At 35.9% G+C, this 8,039-nt stretch overlaps 1 pseudogene; it reads right to left on the bottom strand.

The window, feature by feature from the left end:
* Nucleotides 1-1,861: 1,861 nt before the first annotated feature.
* On the bottom strand, nt 1,862-1,989 carry LOC116583742 (annotated as a pseudogene).
* Between the last annotated feature and the right edge of the window lie 6,050 nt (nt 1,990-8,039).

Raw genomic sequence — 8,039 nt, 5'->3', positions numbered from 1 at the left:
GCAGTGTCACAGCACCACTAAAGAACAGCACATTTTTACATGAGGGGCCATTTGTCGATTTGAGCTATTAAAAATGTCTTATGTGGGGAGGGACTATCCGTAGTCCACATCTCTCATAAACAGGGCACACGGGCTTGGGAAATTGATGCATCCTTTCTGCAGAGGTTTTTCTAGCTTTCTGATATTGAAGAGTTTGGAAAGAGATCTCCCAAGTATGTATTATTAGTAGTGCAAAGTGTCAAAAGTGTGCTCTTTTTCATGTATGCCTGAGGTATACATCTTAGAAATTTTATAGACACTGCTACATTTTATTCAAACTGTTTGGAGCACGTGAGTGATTAAAATGTTAGAAATATAATGAAAAGATTGTACATCATATAAAGGAAGGAAGCAACATCTTTTGAACAGTTGGCAATCTATATCTATTATGTCTAAAGTTATTTTTTTAAAGACAAAACTAAAATGAAATAAAAACTACAATGTTCATTGAACAATTGTCTCTGTCATTTAGGTAATCTTGCCAATGAGCTCTGTAAAAGAAAAACTCATGCTCTAGAGTCAGAGTTAGAGTAGATTGTTTCTTAGGGATATAATTATATCAGAGTGAGACAATTACAGATGGACTCAAAGTAATAATACCTTTTAAAGCCAATTATAAGGAAAAAAATTATTGTAGTTGACATACAATGTTACATTCGTTTTAGATGTACAACATAATGATTTGACAATTCTGAACATTCTTCAGTGCTCACCACAGTAGTGTAGTCATCAGAGAACATTAATACAATATTATGGACTATACTCTACATGTTTCTCATCTCTGTAACTTATTTTATAACTGGTAGTTTGCACTTCCTAGACCCCTTAGCTATTTCACCCCTCCCTGTACCCCTTTCCTTTCTGGCAACCACCAGCTCTCTGTATTTATAAGTCTTTTTCTATTCATTTATATGTTTGCTCATTTTTTTTTTTTTTAGCATCCACACTTAAGTGAAATCATATGGTATTTGTTTTCCTCTGCCCAAATTCTTTCACTTAGCATAATACCCTTTAGGTCTATTGGTGGTATCACAAATAACAAGTTTTCATTCTTTTTTAATGACTGAGTAATATTCCATTGTATGTACACTATATGTTTTTTATCCATTCATCTATTGATGGAGACTTAGGTTGCTTCTGTATCTTGGCTCTGTAAATAATGCTGCAGTGAACATCAAAGTCCAAGTATCTTTTTGAATTATTGTTTTTGTTTTCTTTTGGCAAATATTTAATAATAGAATTACTGGGTTGTATAATATTTTATTTTTAATTTAAGGAACCCCCATAGTGCTTTCTAGAGTGGCTATACCAATTTATGTTCCCACCAAAAGAGCACAAGTGTTACCTTTTCTCCACATTCTTGCCAACACTTAAGATTCTCGTCTTTTGGACACTAGCCATTTTGACAAGTATGAGGTGATATCTCATTGTGGTTTTGATTTACCTTGCCCTGATTAGTAATGTTCAACATCTTTTCATGTGTTTGTTCATTATCTGTATTTCTTCTTTAGAAAAATGTCCATTCAGGTCCTCTGCCATTTTTTATTTGGATTATTTTGGGGGATATTTGGTGTTGTCTGCTCCAATCTTTATTATTTTCTTCTGCTAATTTTGGGCTTTGTTCTTTTTCTAGTTAACTTAGGTTTAAGTTTTGATGGCTTATTTGAGATTTTTCTTGTTTTTTTGAGGTAGGCCTTTGCAGCTATCAACATCCCTCTTAGAGCTGCTTTTGTTGGGTTTTTTTAAATGATTGTGGAGTCTTGTATTTCTGTTTTCATTTGCCTCCATGTATTTTTTTCATTTCTTCTTTGATTTCTTTGTTGACCCATTGGTTTTTTAATAGAATGTTATTTAACTTACATGTACTTGTGTTTTTTCCAGTTTTTCAATTAGCAATAATTGCACCTCAGATAAACCTCATTGGCTACAATACCAGCACTATGCAAAGCTTTTTTCCCCAGTTTTTAAAAAAATGGATTTCTAGTGTCATACTGGTATGGCCAGAAAAGATGCTTGATATGTTTTCAATCTTATTAAGTTTACTGAGACTTTTTTTAAATTAGTTTCAGAGGCAGTTTAGTGATTCATCAGTTGGATATAATACCCACTGCTCATTATATCAGTGATATAATGCCCATCTTAATGCCCATTCTTTTTTTTTCTAAGATTTTATTTATTTGACACAGAGAGAGAGATCACAAGTAGGCAGAGAGGTGGGCAGAGAGAGTTGGGGGAAGCAGGCTCCCCGCTGAGCAGAGAGTCTGATGCAGGGCTTGATCCCAGGACCCTGAGATCATGACCTGAGCCGAAGGCAGGGGCTTAACCCACTGAGGAACCCAGGCGCCCCCTTAATGCCCATTCTTAGTGCCCATCACCTAGTTACCTCATCCCCCCATGTACTGCTCCTCCAGAAACCCTCATTTGTTTCCTATACTTAAGAGTTTCTTAGGGTTTTTCTCCCTCCTTGTTTTCACGTTATTTTTCCTTTCCTTCACCTGTGTTCATGAGTTTTGTTTCTTAAATCCCACATATGAGTGAAATCACATGATAATTGTCTTTCTCTGACTGACTGACTTAGCATAATACCCTCTAGTTCTATCCACATCCTTCTGAATGGCATGATTTCATTCTTTTTGATAGCTGAGTAATATTCCATTGTGGATATATACCACATCTTCTTTATTGATTCATCAGCTGTTACCACATCATCTTTATTCATCTGTTGATGGACATATGGACTCTTCACATATTTTGGCTATTGAAGACATTGCTGATATACACATTGGAGTGCATGTGTCCCCTTGAAGCATTGTGTTTGTATCCTTTGAATAAATACCTAAAAGTACAATTGCTGGATCATAGGGTAGTTCTATTTTTAACTTTTTGAGGAACTTCCTTACTGTCTTCCAGAGTGGCTGCACCAGTTTGCATGGCACCAACAGTGTCAGAGGTTTCCCTTTTCTCCATACCCTTGTCAACACATGTTGCTTCCTGACTTCTTAATTTTAACCATTCTGAATGATGAGAGGTGGTATCTCTTTGTGGTTTTGATTTATTTTTCCCAGATTCCCAGTGATGTTGAGCATTTTTTCACGTGTCTGTTGGTCATTTGTATGTCATCTTTGGAGAAATGTCTGTTCATGTCTTTTACCCATTTTTTGACTGGGTGATTTGGTTTTTTTCTTTGGGGAGTGTGAGTTTGGTAAGTTCTTTATAGATTTTGGATACTAGCCCTTTATCTGATAAGTGATTTGCAAATATCTTTCCCCATTCTCTAGTTGCCTTTTAGTTTGTTTGACAGTTTCCTTGGCTATTAAAAAGCTTTTTATGTTGATGAGGTCCCAATCGTGCATTTTTGCTTTTGTTTCCCTTGCCTTAGAAGACATCTAGGTCACAGAGTTTGCTGCTTCTGTTCTTCTCTAGGATTTTGATCGATTCCTGTCTCACATTTTGATATTTCATCCACTTTGAGCTTGTATTTCTTTATGGTGTAAGGAAGTGGTCCAGTTTCATTTTTCTACATGAGCCTATCCAGTTTTCCCAGCACCATTTGTTGAAGAGACTTTTTTTACATTAAATATTCTTTATGCTTTGTTGAAGATTAGTTGACCATAGAGCTGAGGGTCCATTCCTAGGTTCTCTATTCTGTTCCATTGATCTATGTGTCTGTTTCTGTGCTAGTACCATACTGTCTTGATGACTACAGCTTTGTAATAGAGCTCAAAGTCTGGCATTGTGATGCTACCAACTCTGTTTTTTTTTTTTTCAACATTCCTCTGGCTATTTGGGGTCTTTTCTGGTACATCACAAATTTTAGGATTGTTTGCTCCAGCTCTGTGAAAAATGTTATGGTATTTTGATAGGGATTGCATTGAATGTGCAGATTGCTCTAGGTAGCATAAGCACTTTAACAATATTTGTTCTTTCAATCCATGAGCATGGAATGTTTTTCCTTTTCTTAGTGTCTTCCTCAGTTTATTTCATACAGGAATTCAGCAAACTCACAGGATCTAAAATCATTGCACAGAAATCAGTTGCATTTCTATACACTAACAATGAGGCAGAAGAAAGAGAAATCAAAGAATTGATCTCATATACAATTGCAACAAAACCCAGAAGATACCTAGGAATAAACCTAGCCAAAGAAGTAAAAGACCTATACTCTGAAAACTATAGAACACTTATAAAAGAAATTGAAGAAGAGACTTGTTTTGTGGCCTCATATGTGACTATCCTGGAGAATATTCCATGTGCACTTAAATGTGTGTCTTCTATTTTTGGACAGAATGTTCTATCTATACCTGTTAAGTTCATCTGGTCTAATGTATCACTGAAAGTCACTGTTCCCTTACTGATTTTCAGGGTGGGTGATCTGTTCATTGATGTACACGGGATGTTAAAGTTTCCAACATTGTCAGTTTACCCCTTTATGTCTGTCAATATTTCCTTATGTGTTTTAGTGATCTTATGTTTGGTCCATAGGTATTTACAACTGTTATATCCTCTTGTTGTGCTGGTCCTTTGTAAATTATGAAATATCCTTCTTTGCATCTTGCTATAGCCTTTGAAAATTAGTTTTGTTTAATGTATTGTTACCTTGGCTTTTTCTTTTTTTGCTTCCATTTGCATGGAATATCTTTTTCCATTTCTTCACTTTCAGTTATGAAGACTTCGGAATACAGATCAGATTACAGATCATCAGGAACTTAATTCTATACCATATATAATGCATATGTAATATATGTAGTATAATGGCATGACATTTAGAGTTTCTGTCTCCATGGAGTTTATGGTATCTCTTTACAAGTAAGAAAGGTTTGTTCTTTCTCAAAATTACTTTGACTTTTAGGGTATTTTGTGATGCCACACAAATTTTAAGATTGTTTTTTTCTAGTCCTGTGAAAAATGCCACTAGAATTTTGACAGGAATTACATTGAATTTGTAGATCTGTTTTGGTGGAATGAACATTTTTTTATTAACATATAATGTATTATTTACCCCAGGGGTACAGGTCTGTGAATCATTAGGCTTACACATTTCACAGCACTCACCATGACACTTACCCTCCCCAGTGTCCATAACCCAGCCATCCTATCCCTACTCCCTACCCCCCAGCAACCCTCAGTTTATTTCCTGAGATTAAGAGTCTCATGGTTTGTCTCCCTCCCCAGTCCCATTTGTTTCATTTTTTCCTTCCCTACCCCCACAACCCCCCAACCTGCCTCTCAAATCCCTCATATTAGAGAGATCATATGATAATTGTCTTTCTCTGATTGACTTACTTAGCTTAGCATAACACCCTCTAGCTCTATCCATGTCATTGCAAATGGCAAGATTTAATTTCTCTTGATGGCTGCATAGTATTTCATTGTATATATATATAAACCACATCTTCTTTCCATTCGTCTGTTGATGGACATCTAGGTTCTTTCCATAGTCTGGCCATTGAGGACAATGCTGCTATAAACATTCAGGTGCATGTGCCCCTTCAGATCACTACATTTATATCTTTAGAGTAAATAGCCAGTAGTGCGATTGCTGGGTTGTAGGGTAGCTCTATTTTCAACTTTCTAAGGAACCCTCATACTGTTTTCCAGAGTGGCTACACTAGCTTGCATTCCCACCAAGAGTACAGGAGGGGTCCCCTTTCTCTGCATCCTTGCCAACATCTGTCATTTCCCGACTTGTTAATTTTAGCCATTCTTACTGGTGTGAGGTGGTATCTCACTGTAGTTTTATTTGTATTTCCCTGATGGTCAGTGATTTTGAGCACCTTTTCATGTGTCTATTGGCCATTAGGATGTCTTCTTTGCTGAAATGTCTGTTCATATCTTCTGCCCATTTCTTGATTGGATTATTTGTTCTTTGAGTGTTGAGTTTTATAAGTTCTTCATAGATTTTGGATACTAGCCCTTTATCTCATATGTCACTTGCAAATATCTTCTCCCATTCTGTCAGTTGTCTTTTGGTTTTGTTAACTATTTCTTTTGCTGTGCAGAAGCTTTTTATTTTGATGATGTCCCAATAGTTCAATTTTACCCTTGCTTCCTTTGCTTTGTTTCTAGGAAGAAGTTGCTGGGACTGAGGTCAAAGAGGTTGCTGCCTGTGTTCTTCTCAAAGATTTTGACAGATTCCTTTCTCACATTGAGGTCTTCCATCCATTTCGAGTCTATTTTTCTGTGTGGTGTAAGGAAATGGTCCAGTCTAATTCTTCTGCATGTGGCTGTCCAATTTTCTCAACACCATTTGTTGAAGAGACTGTCTTTTTTCCATTGGACATTCTTTTCTGCTTTGTTGAAGATTAGTTAACCACAGAGTTGAGGGTCCATTTCTAAGCTTTCTATTCTGTTCCCTTGATCTATATGTCTGTTTTCGTGCCAGTACCACACCATCTTGATGATTACAGCTTTGTAAAAGAGCTTGAAGTCTGGAATTGTGATGCCACCAAATTTGGTTTTCATTTGCAACATTCCTCTGGCTATTTGGGGTCTCTTCTGATTCCAGGTACCTTTTAGGATTATTTGTTTTGTTTCTTTGAAAAAAAAATCGATGATATTTTGATAGGAATTGCATTAAATGTGTAGACTGCTTTATGTAGTATAGACATTTTCACAATATTTGTTCTTCCTATCCATGAGCATGGAATGTTTTCCACTTTGTGTCTTCCTCAATTTCTTTCATGAGTATTTTAACGTTTTCTGAGTACAGATTCTTTGCTTCTTTGGTTAGGTTTATTCCTAGGTATCTTATGTTTTTGGGTGCAGTTGTAAATGGGATTGACACCTTAATTTCTATTTCTTCTTTCTTGCTGTCAGTGTATAGAAATGCTACTGATTTCTGTGCATTGATTTTATATCCTGCCACTTTACTGAATTCCTGTATGAGTTCTAACACTTTTGGAATGGAGTCTTTTGGGTTTTCCACATAAAGTATCATATCATCTGCAAAGAATGAGAGTTTGAGTTCTTCTTTGCTCATTTGGATGCCTTTTATTTTTGTTGGCTTATTGCTGATGCTAGGACTTCTATTATTATGGTAAATAGCAGTGGTGATAGTGGAGAGCACTACCATGTCCTGACCCTAGGGGAAAAATTCTCAGTTTTTCCTTATTGAGAATTATATTTGCTGTAGGTTTTTTTAATAGATGTCTTTGATGATATTGAGGTAAATACCCTCTATCTCTACACTGTGAAGAGTTTTGGTGAAGAAAGGATGCTGTACTTTGTCAATTTTTTTTGTAGCATCTACTGGAAGTATCATATGGTTCTTGTTCTTTCTTTTATTAATGTATTGTATCACAATGATTGATTTGTGGATGTTAAACAAACCTTGCAGCCCAGGAATAAATCCGCTTGGTTGTGGTAAATAATCCTTTTAATGTACTGTTGGATCCTATTGGCTAGTATTTTGGTGAGAAATTTTGCATCCGTGTTTATCAAAGATATTGGTTTGTAATTCTTTTTGATTGGGCTTCTGTTTGGTTTTGGGATCAAGGTTTATGTTGGCCTCAATGAATGAGTTTGGAAGTTTTCCTTCGATTTCTATTTTTTGGAACAGTTTCAGGAGAATAGATATTAATTCTTCTTTAAATGTTTGGTAGAATTCCCCTGGGAAACCATCTGGCCCTGGGCTCCTGTTTGTTGGGAGATTTTTGATGAATGCTTCAATCTCTTCACTGGTATGGATCTATTCAGGTTTTCTATTTCTTCCTGGTTCAGTTGTGGTAGTTTATATGTCTCTAGGAATGGACCAATTTCTTCCAGATTGTTAAATTTGCTGGTGTATAGTTGCTTATAATATGTACTTATAATTGTTTGTATTTATTTGGTGTTGATTGAGATCTCTCCTCTTTCATTCATGATTTTATTAATTTGGGTCCTTTCACTTTTCTTTTTGATAAATCTGGCCAGGGGTTTATCAATCTTATTAATTCTTTCAAAGAATCATTTCCTAGTTTCGTTGATGTTTTCTATGGTTCTTTTGGCTTCTATTTCTTTGA

This window comes from Mustela erminea, chromosome X (genome assembly GCF_009829155.1).
Source record: "Mustela erminea isolate mMusErm1 chromosome X, mMusErm1.Pri, whole genome shotgun sequence".
NCBI classification, from domain to species: domain Eukaryota; kingdom Metazoa; phylum Chordata; class Mammalia; order Carnivora; family Mustelidae; genus Mustela; species Mustela erminea.
This window is presented reverse-complemented; position numbering and strand designations above follow the sequence as displayed.